The sequence below is a fragment of the Notolepis coatsorum genome, assembly GCF_963971535.1.
Source record: "Notolepis coatsorum genome assembly, chromosome: 4".
In the NCBI taxonomy this organism is placed as follows: Eukaryota; Metazoa; Chordata; class Actinopteri; order Aulopiformes; family Paralepididae; genus Notolepis; species Notolepis coatsorum.
This window is the reverse complement of record NC_140168.1, coordinates 12,270,204-12,291,731: the sequence shown is the minus strand read 5'-3', so window position 1 is coordinate 12,291,731 and position 21,528 is coordinate 12,270,204. Positions and strand designations below refer to the sequence as shown.

Sequence of the window (21,528 nt, the reverse complement as noted above, 5' to 3'; positions counted from 1 at the left end):
TGCCGTCTTCATGGTTCCGCTGCCCCCCCCCCCCCCCCCCCCCCCCGTCAGTGGAAGGAGAGGGGGAGGGGGGGGAGGGGGAGGTCCGTAATTTGTTGCACTCTACTATTGCCAGAACAGCCATCAGCCACAGTCGTATCGACGCAGAGCAGAGCGGTTGTATGGTTGCAATCCGTGGGAGGCTGACTCTCCCTGCGAGCTACCAGATTCTCCCCGGCAGCAGAGGCCTTTCACTGGAATGTTTGGAATGCCCCGAGAAAACCACGGTCACCATGTGTCGATACATGAGCCATATTTTAACACAAATGTAAGGAACATGTGTCCTAAGTTATTGCCGGAACTTGGAACAGTATAGTGTTGTGCTTTTCCAATGTTTTTACTTGCAACACTCGCTGCTGCACAGAATGAGCCATTTTGTTTAGAAAATCGGTTACCAGTGGTTGCCGGCAGCCATGTTGGAAGAAAGAGAACTGGAGAAACAGGAAACACTTTATAATACAGTGTAAATACCCAGAACGTACACTAAACCTATGGTGTAACTTCGTATGAATCGCATGAATCTGTACATATAAAATACAACAAAACACCCTCCCTCAGACCGTCAGAGACTCTGCCTCACTCTCCACCTTCAAATCCAGACTCAAAACCTACCTGTTCTCCCAAGCATACAACCTTCCCTACCCATAACCACCCTCCTCCAACCTGCCGCCTCCCCTCCCCTTCCCTACTTTCTCTCCCTCTCCTGCCCCCCCCCTCCTCTTGGTTTCCTTACTTCCCTGACTGTTCCCCACTGGACTCTGTATCCGTTACTTGTTACCCGTGGTTGTATGTCCTGCGTCTTCATACTGTTGCTTATTCCCTGTGGTTCTTTTGTTTCTCTGTTCATTTGTTTTGCTCATTGTCAGCGTCTTGGGTTCTTAAAAAGCGCTTTATAAATAAAATGTATTATTATTAGTGCTGTCAATAGATAAAGAAAAGTTACTAATTAATCTCAAAATTTTCTGTAATTAATCTAGATGAATCTAGATTAAAAATAGCATTTTTCTACTTAAGACCGAAGCTTGTAACAGATATTTACTTGAGTAAAATCATGGAATTAATGTAAAATCAACACAAAGAAAGTATATTTAGATTCAAAGACTATTTTAATAGCTTTCTTTGAATACAGTTCTCTCCTGTGAAATACAAACAAAACCATCAACATTGACTCAGCTAGACCTCTTTCTTATATCCGCGGCGCTAAGATTGAAGATGTTTCACTCCATAGATTAATCTAGATTAATCTATTTTAATGCTTTAACTCATTTAAATGTATCTCCAAAGTTAAAGCATTCATTTTGACAGCCCTAAAAATGCATTATTATTATTATTATTATTATTTATTATTATTATTATTATTATTATTATTATTATTATATTATTATTATTATTATTATTATTATTATTATTATTATTATTATTTTATTGATACAAAAAGAAGGTTGCTGTTGGTGACTGGACTAGAAACGCAGCACTGACCTGTCCTGCAGGGGCCCTGCTGCCTCCCTCCCCAGGGGCCCCCACCAACGGGAACATGAATCAAGGACACACACAGTGTAAAGTTAACTTAAAGTTAACTGCAGCCTGTTGCGCTGGCTGTGTGGAAGTTCAGACTTAGCCTAGTTCTGGTGTATAGAAGAATGAAAGACCCCACCACCCCAACAACAGCCTGTTCAAGCTGCTGCGGTCAGGCAGACGCCTGCGCACACCAGCAACTAGGACAGAGAGACTTCGGCTCAGTTTCTTCCCCCAGGCCATCAGAGCCTTGAACACTGAACTCTCCCACACACACACTCATGCTGCACACGCTCACACTTATGGTCACTTTTACACAATGAAAGGTCACTTTAAAAACAAGAACGGAGTGGTTCTTGTATAGTAAATAGATGGATAGAAAGCTAGCATAAGGACGCATAGTATAACTGGAGATTGTATAATATAGCATTGTATAGCAGTGTACATAAAGATCCAGTGCCTCATCCGTAGCTAACAGTGTATTGCACCATACACAGGACCTAGCATGTCTTACCATGCTTTTGTAAAAATCATGTACATATATATACCTGATATGTCTTACTCTTATTACGTGTACTATTGCACAAATGTCGCATTCTCATCCTATTGGATTCTTATTATTGTATTATTATATTATGCACAATCGTTGTGGGCAAGGCCCCCCACATTTCACTGTATACTTGTATGCCGTGACAAATAAAACTCTTGACTTGACTTGTGTAAATCCTAGTTCTGATGTAAATCCTAGTTCTGATGTAAATCCTAGTTCTGGTGTCAAATCCTAGTTCTGATGTAAATCCTAGTTCTGGTGTAAATCCTAGTTCTGATGTAATCCTAGTTCTGGTGTCAAATCCTAGTTCTGATGTAATCCTAGTTCTGGTGTAAATCCCAGTTCTGGTGTAAATCCTAGTTCTGGTGTAAAGTGTCAGTAACTGAAATACTTAGCTAACGTAGCTACAGTATAAACACGGCTCACAGTGTCAGTAACTTAAATACTTAGCTAACGTAGCTACAGTATAAACACGGCTCACAGTGTCAGTAACTTAAATACTTAGCTAACGTAGCTACAGTATAAACACGGCTCACCAGTGTCAGTAACTTAAATACTTAGCTAACGTAGCTACAGTATAAACACGGCTCACAGTGTCAGTAACTGAAATACTTAGCTAACGTAGCTACAGTATAAACACGGCTCACAGTGTCAGTAACTTAAATACTTAGCTAACGTAGCTACAGTATAAACACGGCTCACAGTGTCAGTAACTTAATACTTAGCTAACGTAGCTACAGTATAAACACGGCTCACAGTGTCAGTAACTTAAATACTTAGCTAACGTAGCTACAGTATAAACACGGCTCACAGTGTCAGTAACTTAAATACTTAGCTAACGTAGCTACAGTATAAACACGGCTCACAGTGTCAGTAACTTAAATACTTAGCTAACGTAGCTACAGTATAAACACGGCTCACAGTGTCAGTAACTTAAATACTTAGCTAACGTAGCTACAGTATAAACACGGCTCACAGTGTCAGTAACTGAAATACTTAGCTAACGTAGCTACAGTATAAATGTGGCTCTGGGTGGTATTTAAACGGATCTCGGTAAATGGATAAATTGATAATCAAGAAAACTTAAATTGTCTTTGGGTAAAAGAGCGTCAAGTGGCAAGAGGGTTAATTATGTGGCGAGAGGGGATGGGGCCCTCTCTAAATAAATTTGGGGCCCCTAAAAGGCAAGGAGCGCCTCTGCCAAAAGCGTCTTCTTTGTGTTTGTGCACCGTTTTGTCACCCTTGAGCACCTTATGTGAATTTTAATTTGTATTTATTTTTATTTTTGCTCTGAATCCCCCCCCCTCACATTCTCAAATCAAGGCTTAACTAATTGATTGCTACGCCGTTCCTTTGACCTTCTGATCTCAATTTTATCTTTTTGAATAATCTCTCTCTCTCTCTGTGTCCGATATACTAATAATAATAATAATAATAATAATAATAATAATAATAATAATAATATAATAATAATAATAATATAATAATAATAATAATAATAATAATAATATAATATAATAAAATAATAATAATAATAATAATAATAATAATAATAATAATAATAATAATAATAATAATAATAATAATAATAATAATAATAATAATAATAATAATAATAATAATAATAATATAATATAATAATAATAATAATAATAATAATAATAATAATATAATAATAATATAATAATAATAATAATAATAATAATAATAATATAAAATAATAATAATAAAATAATAATAATAATAATAATAATAATAATAATAATAATAATAATAATAATAATAATAATATAATAGATTCAATTTGTACTGCACTTTATATTTGTTAGAATCTCAAAGTGCTACAACTTACTGGCCTGGCATCAGCGAGGTTGTCCTTCCTGCTCCTATAGGGAGGTGTAGTCTGACGTCACTTTGGACCACCCGCGAGGTCCACCCGTATAGGGATCTATTAGGGATCTTCGATATTGGCTTTTTTACCGATATCCGATATACCGATATTGTCCAACTCTTAATTTCCGATACCGATATCAACCGATACCGATATATGCAGTGTTTAACGGAATCATTTCAGGTAATTAACATTACATATCTCTTGTTGTGGAATTAACATAACATTATGCATACTTTTGACAATAAATTAAATAAGAATTTGTTCTTACTTGCTTGCCTGGGTAAATAAAGGTTAAATAAATGTAAAAAAAGAAAATATATATATATATTTTTTTTCTTTTGAAAACCGATATCACAATTCTGCCTCCTGAACATTGAAAATCTTCCATTTTTTGCACAAAACTAGTTCCCTTCTATTACTAACATTATTGTCGAAGCATTTTTGGTTGAAATAAAATTCGGCAATTGTTTTTTTTACGATTAATTGCCAATATTTTCATGCGTGAGCTATAGATTGTGGATGGATACGCACAGAAAGGTACACCGTGCCAATGTTCACACTTTATTTGTTTTAAACGAGACGATTTAGAAAATGGGAAATGGGGGAAATACGTTGCAATTTTTGCGAGGTGGACGTAACCACTACACCTCCTATATATACACACACACTTAAATAGAATCTAAATTCAAGACAGCACACACACATTCTGTCCCCACCCTGTCTCTGTCTCTCAGCGGACACTCAGACTGGTCTCCATGCCACCCTGTGTCGCTGATCCCCGTCACGCATGACTAAGAGACACCGTCCATGCCCTGTCCTGGTGTGATAAGTAGAGACATGAGACCGAATAAATCCCCCTCCACCCACTGTCTCTCTCTCTCTCTCTCTCTCTCTCTCTCTCTCTCTCTCTCTCTCTCTCTCTCTCTCTCTCTCTCTCTCTCTCTCTCTCTCTCTCTCTCTCTCTGTGTGAGTGAGTGAGTGGCTGAGACCTTGGTCTGTGTGTCGTAAACTTAATTATGCCTATATATACAGCAATGGTTGGCCCGGCCTGGGAAAACCGAAAGTGCACACCCCCACGCACGCACACACACACACACACATTCATATACGCACACACACACACAGACACACACTACCATACACACGTGCACACACGCGCACAGAATACATAGCAACATATTGAAATAAAGAGAAACAGAGGAGGACACACCGCAGAGGGAAATACATGAGCCAACATCACATCTCCCAACAGTATGCTTTTCAATTTGATGCCAGCTGCCTGCATTTCAACCCCTGCCAACAAACCCCCCCCCCCCCCCAACCCCCCAAAAAGTAAATGCCTCAAACTTTTTGGGGTAGTTTTATTACTCTCCCGCTCCTCCCTGTCACCCCCCCCCCCCTCCCCCCTCCCCCCTCCCCCTCCCCCCCCCCCCCCCCCCACAACAGAGCCTCCGTCGGCCCCGCAGCAGCTGATCTCGGTGGTGAACGAGACCTCGGTGGTTCTGGAATGGAGCGCCCCCCGCAGGCTGGGGGGAAGAACGGACACCAGCTACGGCCTGGACTGTCTCATCTGCCCCCAGACCGCCGCCGCGTCCAGCGGGAATAATCACACGCTCTCCCGGCCCGAGGCGCAGCACGGAGCCAGGGATCGTCGTGGGACCTGACGTCCAGTCCGACAGGAGCGTGGTCCAGAACTATAGGCCGGCGACCGCCAGCGCTCCGGCTCTCGTCGGCTCCTCCCTGGGTTCTGCTGGTTCCGCCGGCTCCTCCTCTCAGACGTGCGTGTCGTGTGGCGAGATGTCCTCTTCTCTCCCAGCCAGACGGGCCTGAGGACGGCCAGAGTGGTGGTGAGCGAGCTGAGGGCTCACACGCGCTACACCTTCGTCATACACGCCCGCAACGGGGTCTCCCGGGCCAGCGACGAAGCAGGGCCGGAGGACGCAACGGGTCTCCCAGGCCGGCGGCGACGCAGGGGCCGGAGGACGCAACGGGGTCTCCCAGGCCGCGGCGCAGGGGCCGGAGGACGCAACGGGGTCTCCCAGGCCGGCGGCGACGCAGGGCTGGACAGAGCGCTTCCGTCACCGTCACCACCAACAAGCTGGTAAGAGAGAGAGAGAGAGAGAGAGAGAGAGAGAGAGAGACTGTTTGTGTGTAAAAGAGAGGGAGAGTGATGTAAATATGTGGGAGAGATATCTGTATTTGTTTTTATACACATGTGTGTGGTGTGTGTGCCTGTGTGTGTGTGTGTGTGTGTGTGTGTGTGTGTGTGTGTGTGTGTGTGTGTGTGTGTGTGTGTGTGTGTGTGTGTGTGTGCGTGCGTGCGTGCGCGCGCGCGTGTGTGTGTGTGTGTGTGTGTGTGCCTGTGTGTGTGTGTGTGTGTGTGCGCGCGTGAGCATGCAACTATGCCTGATGTTGCCCAGCCTGCATCTGTTTGTGTGTATTGTGATGAATGTGTTAGTCAGACTGTTGACGGCAGCAGCAGCAGCAACACAATGCAGGTCTATATGGCCCGGTCACCAAGTGGGTCAACTCAACACTGGCTGCCATTCACCATCCTCCACGTGTGTCAGCAGGGAGGCTGTGGTCCTGTGACCCGAGTTCATGACACTGGGAACACAACATGGGCAATATGGGCAATATGGCATGTGTGTGTGTTTGAGCCTACACTGTAAAAAGAGAATACTGTAAAAAAAAAAAAAACAGTAAATGTCTGGCAGCAACGGTTGCCAAATACTTAGAATAATAGAATGAATAGAAATACTTTTATTATCCCGCGGGAAATTTTACACTGCAAAATCCTCAACATTAATAAACATTTAGACAGACGTGTCACGGATAAGAATAACAAAACAAATCAAAATTGCCTAAATAAGAGTAGAATAAAAGGAATAAAAATGGAATAAAATAATCAGTAAATAAATAGAGTAAAAAATATCTGATGTCTACAGTAGGTGTAGTATTGCACAGTGCTGTTTCAAAAGTAAGAGTCCAGGAAGAGGTAAACTGTCCCCCTGTGCTCAGTGATGCAGTGAGGCACAGTGATGCATTGTATAGTCTGATGGCTGTCGGAATGAAGGACTTCCTGTGCCGTTCAGTGCTGCATTTAGGTAGTGTGAGCCTAGCACTGAACATGCTCCTTACCATCAAATTACAGTAAATCAAATACATTTACAGATTACAACCTTTATTTAATGGTTAATATTTTTTTTGATAAAAGGTAATTTACTGTATTTTATGGCATTTGCACTAAAGGAGAAAAAAAAGTTATCTGTAAAATAATACAGTGAATTTCCCGTGATTCTTTTTAATTTTATATACAGTATATATATTGCACGTGCGCGGGCATGTGTGTGTTTGAGCCCATGTGCACAGGCTGTGTGTGTTTGAGCCCACGTGCACGAGCATGTGTGTGTTTGAGCCTGTGTGCACGGACATGTGTGTGTTTGAACCCACGTGCACGGACATGTGTGTGTTTGAGCCCGTGTGCACGGGCATGTGTGTGTTTGAGCCAATGTGCACGGGCGTGTATGTGTTTGAGTTTGTCTGCACGGGCAGTGTGTGTTTGAGCCCGCGTGTGCGGGCATGTGTGTGTTTGAGCCGCGTGTGCGGGCATGTGTGTGTTTGAGCCCATGTGTTTATGTGTGAAGCACCGCTGTGTGACTGGCAATGTCACTGACTCACACAGCAACCAGTCCGTCCGTCACTCACTCATTCACTCGCTCGGCCAATCTGCCCCTAGTGGCGGTTCGGGGGAAATGCACATTTCCGTAACACCGGTTCCTGACAGGGAGCGAGCGAGCGAACTGAGACGAAATCGCGCGCGACACTGTCCTGATATGAGGCGCGCGTGTCCGAGTGTGTCTGTGTGTGTGTGTGTGTGTTACCTGAACTGGCCTGCGATTCTTGACCAATAAAAAGTGTTTAGGGCGGGACTCGGCCCGGTAATCGCTCAACTAGAGACACAGCGAGCGAATATTTGAGGGGGGAGCGACATCGCCGCTCAGTTCGCTGTCGCTCGCGGTAGGTCAGGATAGTCTGATTGAAACGAATACATTTTAATCATTTTCGTAATCACGCTCGCTCGCGTCGCTCCTGTCAGGAAGGGGTGTAAGAGAGCGGCGAGCTTCACGCGTTCAGTCTCACACTGTGTTGTACTTGTCATACGAACGGATACAGGTTATGTCAGCATTTTGACTTTCATTTCAGCACGTCGTGCTGAAGTATTTCTGTTTATTTATAAGTACAAATACATTTGTAGCATGCGGTACAAAGTTACAAAGTGACTCAGGTAGAGGTAGAGCAGTCGTCCGTGGTATAGTTGGAAGGTTCCCGGTTCGATTCCCGCTCCTCCCGGGCAGCGTGTCGAAGTGTCCTTGAGCGAAGACACGTAACCCCCTAATTGCACCCGATGAGCAGGTGACAGAATCGTAAGTGACTCCTCTGCGTTGTGTGTTAAATGTCGATGCCCCGAGGGAGAGTCGAACACGGGTCAACATAGACCGCTGCACCGCTCGCAGCCCGCTTACCGCCACAGTCGCTTCTCAACACGCGTGTTTATCGTGACTGTGGACATTACTCACGGACCTCCGTTACACGCAGGTGGGCGCCTCGCATGGCCGCCTCCGCCGTCGGTGTGTGAATGTGTGAGTGAATGGGTGAACGTGAGGAACAAAAACTGTAAAGCGCCTTGGATAACAGCGCTTTATAAATGCACCATTTACCATTCACCACCATATACCATTTATTACCTTTTACCATGCTGGTGGTATGTACAGTAAGAGGAAACGTACTTGACCACCGCGGTGCTTTAAAGAGCTCTCTGAAACTTTATGACGTGTTTCATTTCATGCCCTGGACATACTCCCTATTTGTCTCTGTGTGGGTGTGTGTGGGTGTGTGTGGGTGTGTGTGTGTGCGTGTGTGTGTGTGGGTGTGTGTGTGTGTGTGTGTGTGTGTGTGTGGGGGTGTGTGTGGGGGTGTGTGTGTGTGTGTGTGCGTGTGCGTGTGGGTGTGTGGGTGTGGGTGTGGGTGTGTGTGCGTGTGTGTGTGTGTGTGTGTGTGTGTGTGTGTGTGTGTGTGTGTGTGTGTGTGTGTGTGTGTGTGTGTGTGTGTGTGTGTGTGTGTGTGTGTGGTGTGTTTAGTGTACGCATGAGTGCTGTTCCAGCTCAGCTGGCTCAGAGCGGACACGCCTGCCTGTGTTCCAGCGGCCCCCCCGGGGGAAATAACTTTAGAGTTTTTTGCGTTCGGCCCCCAGAGAGTGTGTGTGTGTGTGTCTGGGGCCTGTCAACCCCAAGGCTGCCTTCACCTGCCATATGGCCTGATATCATGATATCTAAACCAGCCTCAAGCAGGACAAACGGGGGTAGAGAGAGAGAGAGATGGAAGAAGACAACAGAGAGATAGAGAGAGAGAGGGAGGAAGGGAGAGGAAGGAGTGGACGATGGTCCCGGTGGAACAGGAAGGAATGTGATTCAGGTCACTTCTCATGTGTCCCAGGTCACCCTCCGTGATTGTCGGCAAACATGCTCTGATAAGGGGGCGGTGTGTAGATACAGTACCTGTTCAGCTGGTCGCTGTGTGGACAGCCTTCTCCGCACCTTCTGCTGTTTGGAACGGTTGGAGGAGGTGCTTTCTGTGTAAGGGCTATTGGAATTCATGATGTAGGACGATTAAAAAAAAATGAAAATCGATAAAAAAAAATATATATATTATTATTATTTTTCAAGAGTCACCTTTTATTTTACAAAAAGCTAAAAAGTGATGTTTGGTGAAAGTTAGATTTGCACTTTATTAATCCCAATAGGGACATTCATCTTTGTTTGATCAAGAGTAACCTTTTATTTATATATATATATATATATTAATACTTTTTTTTTAAGTGAAGATTGGTGAAAGTTAGGTTTGCACTTCAATCCCAATAGGGAAATTCATCTTGTGTCAAATAAAAGCAAAGCTTATTTGAATGATTTCCTTGGAGTTTCTAGTTTTTAAGAGAAGAAAATCGATTAAAATCATAAATCTGATGTGGTGTGAACAAATCGGAGATTTTATTTTTAGGCCATATCGCCCAGCCCTATATCTGTGTTAAAAACAAGTGGTCTCTACGTGTTAAAATAATTAGCCGGACACTCATCACTGATATAGATTTCTTTTTTATACAGATTTCCGGGTGTTTTTGTCTTTGTTCTTGATTTATTTTGATGTTTCTTCTTGACTTGTTGACTTAAAGAAGACGTGTCCGGCCCATGGGGAACATTAACGTGTGTGGTCAGGCCTTACAAATCAATTTGATTTGATTTGATTAGATTTATAAATATTTATTTAGTATTATATATTTATTATTAGTATTATTATTGTTTTGTGAAGTCGTGTCTATTATTATTATTATATTGTGTGTTGTCATGTTTTGTTTTATATTCCATGTAAAACTTTTTTTTAAATGTTATAAAAAAAGATAGTATATATTTATATGTATATTTATATACATTTATTTATATGTAAATGTATTTGATTATATAGAGATACTGCATTTATACATATAATTAACAATAGAATACAATTATATAATTTGTGATGAATAGTTAAAAAGGGGTAGGAATTAAAAAGAAACGTGTATACTTCTTCCTACTCCTTTTACGGTACACTATGATTTGTTTATCTGTTTCTCTTTTTGTTGTATTTTTTATTATATTTTGTATATATATACTGTATGTCAAATGAACAGATATATTTTAGTTTTTATACTTATATTTCATTCCCAGTCCCTCCGCTCTGCAGTAAACACAACATACATTTCCTGGTATCCCGTTTCCCACTTCATCCAATCAGGAGAGAGAACTCACACACTGCAAAAATGGTCTGACAAAAATAAGAAATAAAAACTAGTTTTTAAGCAAATGTGTCCTAGTAAAGTAATGTGCTGGTGCAGTAAGCAAATGTGCATTGGTAAGATTTCTTGAAATAAGTAAAGAAAATATCTAGGGTTCTCTCTCCTGATTGGATGAAGTAGGAACGGGATACCAGAAACATTTATTTAGTGTTTACTGCAGAGCGGAGGGACTGGGAGACCCATGTTACTGACCAAACACTCTATATCAGTGATGAATGTCAGAATATAGAGCTATTTAACCCTTATTTTAACAAAAGAACACCACAACCATTAATGTTGTTGCGTACAGAAAAGCCATGCAGATTTAACGTGTTTGTGTTTTGTTCACATGCATTTCAAAAGCAAAATCTTTTTAGATACAGTACAGTACAGAGTGGCGTTGTCACTCACTCACTCATGCAGTACCTCACGGTTAGCCACTCTGCCCCTAGTGGCAGCTCATTGGAAATAATGCTTTTCACCTCTGACACTGTGTCCTTGTTACATGAGACCACTTGTGCTAAAGCTTACATATTTGCATGTGATGATTATGAGAAGTGATACAATGAAAATGACTGGTGTCAAATCATATAATCCACAACTTTCTTTTCTCATATTATCACATGTTGGCATGTAAGCAACAAGTGGAGCCATATATGAATCACATGTGAATTGTTCCAAAAACACATTGGAAAATATGTTGGAAAACATGTGAAAATACTGTGCATCCAGCTGCACCTCAGAACCAACCTTTCTTTCTCAAGAGAGAAAATATCATCATGGCGTCCTCATGGTAAACAGTAAGCTGCTGGGAAATGAGATGGTTTTTCATGGCTACATTTTGTCATGAATTTTGAATGTGCTGTAAACCTACAGTTGAATTTATAGATGCATTAGGCCACATGTGTGGACCTAATGGTTGCGTGTGTGTGTGTGTGTGTGTGTGTGTGTGTGTGTGTGTGTGTGTGTGTGTGTGTGTGTGTGTGTGTGTGTGTGTATGTGTGTGTGTGTGCGTGTTATTTTATGTGTGTGAGTGTGTGTGTGTGTGTGTGTGTGTGTGTGTGTTATTTTATGTGTGTGTGTGTGTGTGTATCTGTGTTCTATTATTTGTGTGTGTGTGCGTGTGTGTGTGTATGTGTGTTTTTTATGTGTGTGTGTGTGTGTGTGTGTGTACATTTGTGTACGTGTATGTGTGTAAATGTATGTGTGTGTGTGTATGTGTGTGTGTGTGTGTGTGTGTGTGTGTGTGTGTGTCTGTGTATATATATATTATTTGTGTGTGTGTGCGTGTGTGTGTGTATGTGTGTTTTTTATGTGTGTGTGTGTGTGTGTGCGTGTGTGTGTGTGTGTGTGTGTGTGTGTGTGTGTGTGTGTGTGCGTGTGTGTGTGTGTGTGTGTGTGTGTGTGTGTGTGTGTGTGCGTGTGTGTGTGTGTGTGTGCGAGCGCGCGCGCGCGCGCGCGCGTGTGTGTGTAACTTGATCTCTTCCTTTCTCTGACCTGGAGAGACCTATTCATGCCTGTGGTGCTGTAACTCGGCCTACATCTGTATCACTGTCACCTCCAGTATCACGTGTCAGCTCCCTGTAGATTCTAGAGGCCTGTAGAGATTAAACTGCTTGGTTCATAAAGCCTCTCGCGGTCGAGCTGCTCCACCTGACTGAGCCTGTGTCACCGTAACATCTGCTAGATCCCTCAGTTTCCTCTGGGCTCCAATATCCGCTCCTCTGTCAGAAACCTTGGAGTAATCTTCGACAGTATACTTTTGAATTTGACAGGTTAGCTCGGTGGTTAAAACCATTTCCCCCCCCCCCCCCCCCACCTCAGACTCCTGGATAAGACCAAAGCCTATCTCTCCCAGAAGGATCTGGAGAGGGTAATCCTGATGCCTTCATTTCAACCCGGCTAGATTACTGCAATGCGCTGTATATTGACATCAGTGATGCTACAGATTACTTGTAAAAATAATCTGATTACTGATTACTGATTTCTCCGTTAAAAAGTAATCTAGTTACTTTACTGATTACTTGATTATCAAAGTAACTTAGTTACTTTGAAAGTAACTAGGTTACGAAGTCGTCCTACCTGCTGCTGCCACAACATAAGAATGACAACAGTTTTTTTTTTTTTTTTAATAATGCTTTATTGAAAGTGCATAATGTCATAAATCATGATTGGCTGCTCAGACAGCTCATCATGAGACGTCATTAGCCATCAGTTGCCATCCGCAAGTCGCACGTAACATGAATCTCTCACTCTCACTCTCTCACTCTCTCTCTCAAGTAGCCAAATTACACTATAAAACGAACTGGATAGTTGATTTAACTTCATGCTGAAGCCATTCTAAAATCAACTATAAACGTAAACATGTGCGTGCGTGCGAGCGCGAGCGCACGTCCCATCTCCGGTCTAGCCGACTGTACCCCTGGCTCTCTCATCATCAGCATTGTGAGATAGTAACTAAATAGTAACGCACAGCCACTTGGAAAAGTAACTGTAATCAGATTACTGGCTTGTAAAAAAGTAACAAGTTAGATGACTATTTACTGAAAAAAGTAATCAGATTAGAGTAACTAGTTACTGGCATCACTGGTTGGCATTGACCAGTCGCTGCTCCGTCGCCTACAACTGGTCCAAAATGCGGCTGCCCGTCTTCTCACTGGTACCAAAAAGCGTGACCACATCACACCAGTCCTGGCTTCACTCCACTGGCTCCCCCGTCCGTCCGTCCGTTTCCACATTGATTGTAAATGACTGCTGACTGTTTTTAAAGCACTAAATGGGCTGGCGCTCCATAGCCTCCATTATACCTGGCTGAGCTCCTGCGCCACCACACCCCATCATCCAGAGCCCTAAGGTCTGCTGACCAGCTGCTGCTGGAGGTGCCCAGGACCAGGCTCAACACCAGGGGAGACCGAGCCTTCACTGCTGCTGCCCCCCGGCTCTGGAACAGCCCCCCCCCCCCCCCCCCCCCCCCCCCCACACCCCACATTAGATCTGCCCAGAGCCTAGAGGCTTTTAAACCGCTGCTTAAAACGCACTTTTTTTCCCCTGGCCAGAGTTAGCCTGCCACCTGTACATTACGTTTGCTGTTGCTCTGGACTTTTTATCTTTTAGTTTAGTTTTAGTTTAGTTTAGTTTATTTATTTAGCACATTATTTAAACTAAAACAGTGCTAGGAGGGAACGAAGCCCAAAGGGCTTGTACAAAGTTCCACTCCAACCTTTTCTTCTTGTCTCTTTTATATTGCACATTGCTCTTGTTTTCTTAAGTGTACTATACCCTTTTCTGTCATTTTAGTGTATTTAATTTGTTACTGCATTCTACATGTTTTTTTATATCATGTCCTATACCGCATTTTGGTTGGCTTTTAGTCATTCTAAATGTGCTATATTATGTAACGGAGGTCCGTGAGTCATATCCATGGACGTGTGTTGTGAAGTGACTGTGGCAGTAAGCGGTACTGCGAGTTAAAATCACTTCCCCTTAAAACCCTTGTGCACCCCTGGGGTCTTTTTCTACTTTTTTGAAATATTTTGAGCGTGTGTGTGAGCACAGCGGTGTCTGTGTTTATTATTATTTCATGAAATTGGGTAAATATCTTAATTTTACATATATGTTCATTGTGTGAAAAGCTTATAACATGAAACACTCTAGAAAAATAGTTACAGATTTTGTGACTTGTTCACCCCTAGTCCCTTTTTCTACTCCCATCCACTTCAATGTTAATAAAACCGCTATAAAACCGCCATAAAACCGCAAGTCTAATTTTTTTTTTTTTTATCTCTAATCTCTAATTTTCACATCATATATCGATAAATAAACAGAATAATTACACCAGGCATTCAAAATACATACAATACATACCTTTTAGTAATAGATTAGTACTAACCGGTGCTTACTAACGCTTACTAACGGCTATTTCTGACCGCTATTTCTGACCGAAATAGTCAACCTTTCTTTTTTATAATGGCAGATTCTTATTCACAGGAATTTTGTCCCGTTTTGATATGCTGTAAAGTAGTGGAAAAAAATAATTGATATATGGTGAATATGGCGGTTTATCCGTTTTTTTTCAATAAAAACTGACGTGGTATCAAACAAACACTAATTTAAGTGGTTAAAATTCGAAAATATGTGTAATTTTTTACAGATATCTTGAGAATAGGCTATGAATGTTAAACATGGGTAAAAAAATGTTTTAAAAATAGTAAACAGTTAAAATTATATGGCTTTAAACATGATGTATCATTTCATCTCTTAAGCCCAGTGAGCTCCACCATTGCTAGGCATGCACAAGGGTTAAAAGACACATACTGTAGAAGTGAATTCACCTCTTGGTATAGCGGTCTATGCTGTCGCCCGCGGTGCGGCCGACCCGGGTTCGAAACTCCCTCGGGGAATTGACATTTAACACAACGCAGAGGAGTAACATACGATCGGTCACATGTAGATAAAGCTGACTGGACTGGACTTGATTCTGCTCAGAGGCTGCTGGCTCCACAGTCTCAGACAGAGTCTCTCTCCAGGAGCCGCCTCAACACTGTGGAACCACCACCCAGATCCTCCTCATCTATCCAGATTAAAAACGTTGATGAACAACTAGCTTTTGACCTCTGTTCTATTGTGTAAAGCACTTTGGATCAGACCTGTCTTGTGTTTAAAGCGCCATATAAATAAAGTCATTTTAATTATGTCTTTCTCTCTCTTCTCATCATCTCTGTCTTCTGTCTCTGTCTCTGTCTCTGTCTCTCTCTCTCTCTCTCTGTCTCTCTCTCTCTCTCTCTCTCTCTCTCTCTCTCTCTCTCTCTCACCCCTCCCAGCTCCCTCTCCGGTCACGTCCATACAAGCCAACGACGTCACCAGACACAGCCTGTCGTTGTCGTGGCAACAGCCGTACCGACCGAACGGGGTCATCCTGGAGTACGAGGTCAAGTTCTACGAAAAGGTGAGACCCCCCCCCCCGCCCACACACCTGGGCGACGCGGCTCAGAGACGGTTAAACCGAGACGCCAATATACACATTGACGACGCGGCGACGATCGATCTGTATTTTCCTTCGCAGTGAAATGAAAAAGATGTTCAGTGATTCACAAGCAGCCCTCTGGTTTCTCTCCGCCCCCTTCCCCCCCCCCCCCCCCCCCCCCCCCCCACATGGGCCAATCAGGACCAGAAGGAGAGGTCCTACCGCGTCATGAGGACGCTGTCTCGCGCCGCCGACGTCACCGGCCTCAACACCCTCACCGTGTACGTGTTCCACGTGCGCGCCCGCACCGCCGCCGGCTACGGAGAGTTCAGCGCTCCGTTCGAGTTCGCCACCAACTCAGGTGCGTTGATGACCGGAGGCGTCGCTCTGCTACATTTTTACACTTATTATTACTGTACATTTGACTGTATATTTCTGTATATTTTTGGGCTGTATAGTTTATATTTAAGATTTTAGAATGTATGTGTAACGGATGGTGCAGCGAGGCGCAGTCACGATGGACTTCAGATGTTGTGAAGTGACTGTGGGTTAGGGTTGTGAAGTGACTGTGGCGAGTAGCGGTGCTCTATGGGTTAAACTCTCATCCTCCAAAAGACACAGACACGTTGCAAAGCAGTGAGTTCACCTCTTGGTTTAGCGGTCTGTGTTGTTGCCCGCGGCGTGGCAGCCCACGGGTTCGAAACTCCCTCGGGGCATCGAAGTTTAAGGTCATTGTCAAGTCAAGTCAAGAGTTTTATTTGTCACGGCATACAAGCATATACAGTGAAATGCGGGGGGGGGGTCATGCCCGTTCAATAATACAAGTAATAAGAATAGGAATGAGGATAAGACATTTGTGCAATACTATAAGTAATAAGAACAAGACATAACATGTACATAATGTACATACATTTTTACAAAAAGCATGGTAAGAAAAGACATGCTAAGGTCCTGCGATAGTGCAACACAGGTGGCGATGTGACAACCGTTACATACATACATACCAGAATGTATATCCCGGACCGTATTTTATTCTTTAGTCTATTTTATTCTTATTTTTAATATTATTATATTATTATTATTATTATTATTATTATTATTATTATTATTATTATTATTATTATTATTATTATTATTATTATTATTATTATTATTATTATTATTATTATTATTATTATTATTATTATTATTATTATTATTATTATTATTATTATTATTATTATTATTATTATTATTATTATTATTATTATTATTATATTATTATTATTATTATTATTATTATTATTATTATTATTATTATTATTATTATTATTATTATTATTATTATTATTATTATTATTATTATTATTATTATTATTATTATTATTATTATTATTATTATTATATTATTATTATTATTATTATTATTATTATTATTATTATTATTATTATTATTATTATTATTATTATTATTATTATTATTATTATTATTATTATTATTATTATTATTATTTTAGTCCTATTGACTACCTGAATGATTATTGTTGTTCAATGTGAGCGATCTGTTTAGTGCCGAATTTCCCTCTGGATTATTAAAGGATTTCTATTCTATTCTATTCTATTCTACTGCTCTTTTTGATCAAAGTCTATTCATGTTTCGTGTCCAGACAAGCATGTATACAAAAAGGTATAGAAAAACATTTTCAAAAAGCACACGCATCCGAACGATAAATACTATAGGTGCTGGACAGAAGAATAGATTCCGCACATCAGATAACGCCCCCTTGAACATTCACTGGTGTTACACTGCCCTGCGGGAGCTAACCGCAGTCACTACGCAAACAGTGGAACTGAGAAAAAGTTTTTTGACTATCCATTGGTTTAGTAGAACTGCAATTCTTTATACCCAGAGCAAGATTGAACTCTGAGACTTTGTCACAAGATAAAATAGATATTGAGAAATTCAATTTCACTTATAACTACGTTTAGAAAATAATTGTGTTTATACGGCTCCACTTATTCAGTTGGTCTGACATTTGACGAGAGCAGAGTTGAGCATAATTACATTTCTGCATTTGACAAAAAGAAGAAAAAATTACTTGTTTCCATGGTAACTACTACAGTACCCATAATATGCCTTCGGCATTTGAAGACCAGTTGCAAGGGAACGCTGCGGAGCTGAGAGGACGATGTTATGAAACCAAAATTGACTGTTGGAATTATATATACTCATGATTACCTGACTCGTTTTTGTTTTTAAAAACCGTAGTTTTCATGTTTTGAATGTTTTATTCATGGCCCCCGAGGAATGAATAAAAACAAAGATGGCGGTGAATGCCGCGAAAACAAACGAGAATGAGCCGGAATAACGCAAACGTCAAAGTAGTTGTGCTCTTGTGATCGGTCGAAGTGTACCGAGGCATGCAGAGGCATAGAGACCACCGCAAAACACTTCCAGTATTTTGAGCTCTTGGGAGAGAGTGGGGGGGATCAAATGAATGAGTGTTGATTAGAGCCTTGACATAAGTGGTTGTAGCTACAGCTGTGGGGGCGCTGGAGACATGATCCAATAGATCGTTTTATACGCCTGAGTCTCCTGATCACGGAGAGACCAATACCAAGTCGGTCGGCACTTTCTCAGCTGAGCTATAGTCACTTTTCGGCACATACTCCCCCCCCCCCAGAACAGCCAGTCCCCCAAACACCCTATTAACATCAATCCCCACCACATCCCCGTCCAAGACACAACTACACCTCCACAATGCGGTTTGGCTGTAATACTCACTAGTTTTGATCTCCAGTGGGCGGCTACAATGGAGGGGAATCACATGTGCAGAACCTCACTCCCCCAGTCCTATTGGGCTGAAGAAGAGCGTAGCCCTTGAAACATCACGCATGGTGGTAATACCAATAAATATTCATGGAAGCGTATCTAGTGTGTGTGTGTGCTCTCTATTTTTATATTCATACAGAAAACAATAAGAGGCTCCCCACCGTGACACTGTGGGGGACTGTTGTTGATCAAGTAGAACGCTGTTCCCCATACGACTGCCCTGGAATCGTGTCCCTCCACAAATCTATTGAGGACGTCTTGTATGATTTGAGATTGGGCCTGTTCACGAACACATCCCCCCCACGTCCTGGTTCATGGAAAGGATAAACTATAAAAGAAGGAAGGCTCATCATCACAGGATGTCAGAATCATCTGTAATTTGTAACATTGTGAACTATAGCTATAACATTTGATATATTGGTTTATGTATTATTTCCTCAGATTAGCTGGTGTATTTAGAATTTTAATTAGGGCTGGGACTTTATCACGTTCGTTTAGATTAATTAACAACAAAATAACTAAAGCAACAAAAATGTAACATAATAAATGTTTTCACATTTTATTGCTCTTTATAATTTTTTTTTACAGGGAAACTTTATCAGTGACAAGTTCAGACTCTGATTCAGAGGATGGAGAGGGGGCTAACAGTGCTCTGGTGCTCGACAGAGCAGAGCCAATCATTTTTTCTTAGTCTGGTTTGTTCATACAGAATATTGGAAAAATAAGAGAAATTGAGATCAATCAAGATGTTTTTTTTTCAATGGTTAACTGTTCTGGAATGTACTTGAAAGTACTGTGTTTTACTTTGACCTCGAAAGTGCTTGAGTTTACAAAAGGTCCTTTGCGCTATATACAGTATATATTATTACTGAAAGTGCTGCACTTTGTTAAAAATTGCATTTATCTTTCGGTCTGTGTAGTAGCTAATAAACAAGATTTTACTGCTTAAACTTATGGATAATGTATATTCATTGATTCACTCGTATACCAAAATACATTTCAATTGAAAATGTTTGCTTTTTGCATCAAATATAGATATGTGTTTAAAATGCGATTAATTTAGATGAATTAACTATAAAGTCTCGAATTAATTTGATTAACGTTTTTTAATCGAGTCCCACCACTAATTTTAATACAGGCTTCAATAGAACTGGCTGCCAAAGTCTGACACCAAGCAGAGCATAGAACGGCTGGTATTTAAAAAAAAAAATTTATCCACTTTTTCTCCCCATTTTCTATTTTTCTCCCATCCCAATTTCGTATATCCAATTCTTCCCTCCCCTGTCTTGATCGTTGCTAGACTATGCCTCCCACAGGTCGGTTGTAGTGAGACAGAAGCCTTGCATCACGTGTCCCCTCCGGGACACGAGGAGGCAGCCTGTCGCATCTTTTCACCGCAGCAGCTCGAACTCTCAGTGGCGAGGAGGAGTAACGCGTGGGAGGCTCACGCTGCCCCCGATACTTCCTGTTTCCGCCGCACCGGCGTCACCAAACCGACCTGTAGGAGTCGCTGTCCACAACGTCAAATCCCCACCCACCGGCTTTTCCCACCCTCTAACACTGCCAATTGTGTTAGTATGAACGACCAGCCAGCCGGTAGCAACGCCCGAGAGCTGGGCTCGAACCCAGCATCTCCTGCGTTAGAGGCGAGCACCTTGTCCACTGCGCCAATCAGCCGCCCCCGAACGGCTGGTATTCTGACGACGTGATGACTCTTCCCTCTTTTATAATTTCCTTGGTTCATGACAAGGAGGCTAAGTCGAGGAGAGGACACGCCCATCATAATATATCCTGCGAGAATTGAATGGTGATTGGAGGAACGAGAAAAGAGGGCAGGGCTTGAGTTCAGGTCAATTGGTGTGTATTATAACACATAGTCAGCGCTGCTCCTTCAATCTGGAGCCACAGCACTCCACCGGGGCAGTTCAGAGAGGTGTTGTGCCCCCCATAACCCTCCACCGGGGCAGTTTACACAGGTGTTGTGCCCCCCCATAACCCTCCACCGGGACAGTTCACAGAGGTGTTGTGCCCCCCATAACACTCATAACATTCAAAATGTTCAGTTGCTATCGCTATCAGCTCTATCTTTAATCTTTCAAAATGTTCAGTTGCTATCGCATGCACTTATCTGTGTTTCATTACACATATGAGTGCATGCTTACCAACTGTTCACCTGTTTTATAGCAACACTACTATCACCGACATCTAAGAAGGGAGATCCCCCCCCCCTTGAACGGCCCTTCTAAGGTTTCTCTCCTCCACATTGCCTGTGGTGCATTTTTTCCTATTGCTAGGTTTTTAGTGAGTTTTTCCTTACCTTCGCGTGGGGTATGTCTGGGAGTGTTGCATTCATTTAGCATTTATTTAAAAATAATTTGGACTTTATGGTGTTCTTGTTTTGTTCTTGACTTATTGCGATGTTTCTTCTTGACTTGTTTAAAGGAGACGTGTCCGGCCCCATGGGGGACACTAACGTGTGTTGTCGGGCCTTACAAATACATTTGATTTGATTAGATTAGATTAGATTTGATTTGATTTGATTTGATTTGATTTGATTTGATTTGATAACACTCCACCGGGGCAGTTTACACAGGCGTTGTACCCCACCACGTCCCCCCCACTGAGTCACTTAGCATCCGAGACATGAGCCTTTGTCCATAACCTGATGACCACCCCTCCCTCCCACCCCCACCAGATCCCTTCCCTCTGATTGGAGAAGGAGTTAACCCCGCCTTCCTACTGCTGTCAGTCAGCGGCGTTGGAATTCTGCTCCTGATCGCCGCAACGGTTTTCATCATCAGCCGCAGGTATAGACGACACACCCACACACACACACACACACACACACACACACACACACACACACACACACACACACACACACACA

At 42.2% G+C, this 21,528-nt stretch overlaps 1 pseudogene across 1 annotated transcript in view; it reads left to right on the top strand.

Moving 5' to 3' along the window:
- LOC311226407 overlaps positions 1–21,528 on the top strand; it is a 155,950-nt pseudogene that overhangs the window by 87,031 nt on the left and 47,391 nt on the right. Inside the window, exons 6-9 of the transcript in view lie at positions 5,445–5,972; positions 15,687–15,811; positions 16,031–16,190; positions 21,337–21,448. The product of the transcript in view is annotated as an uncharacterized misc_RNA (transcript). The remainder of the gene's footprint in view (positions 1–5,444; positions 5,973–15,686; positions 15,812–16,030; positions 16,191–21,336; positions 21,449–21,528) is intronic.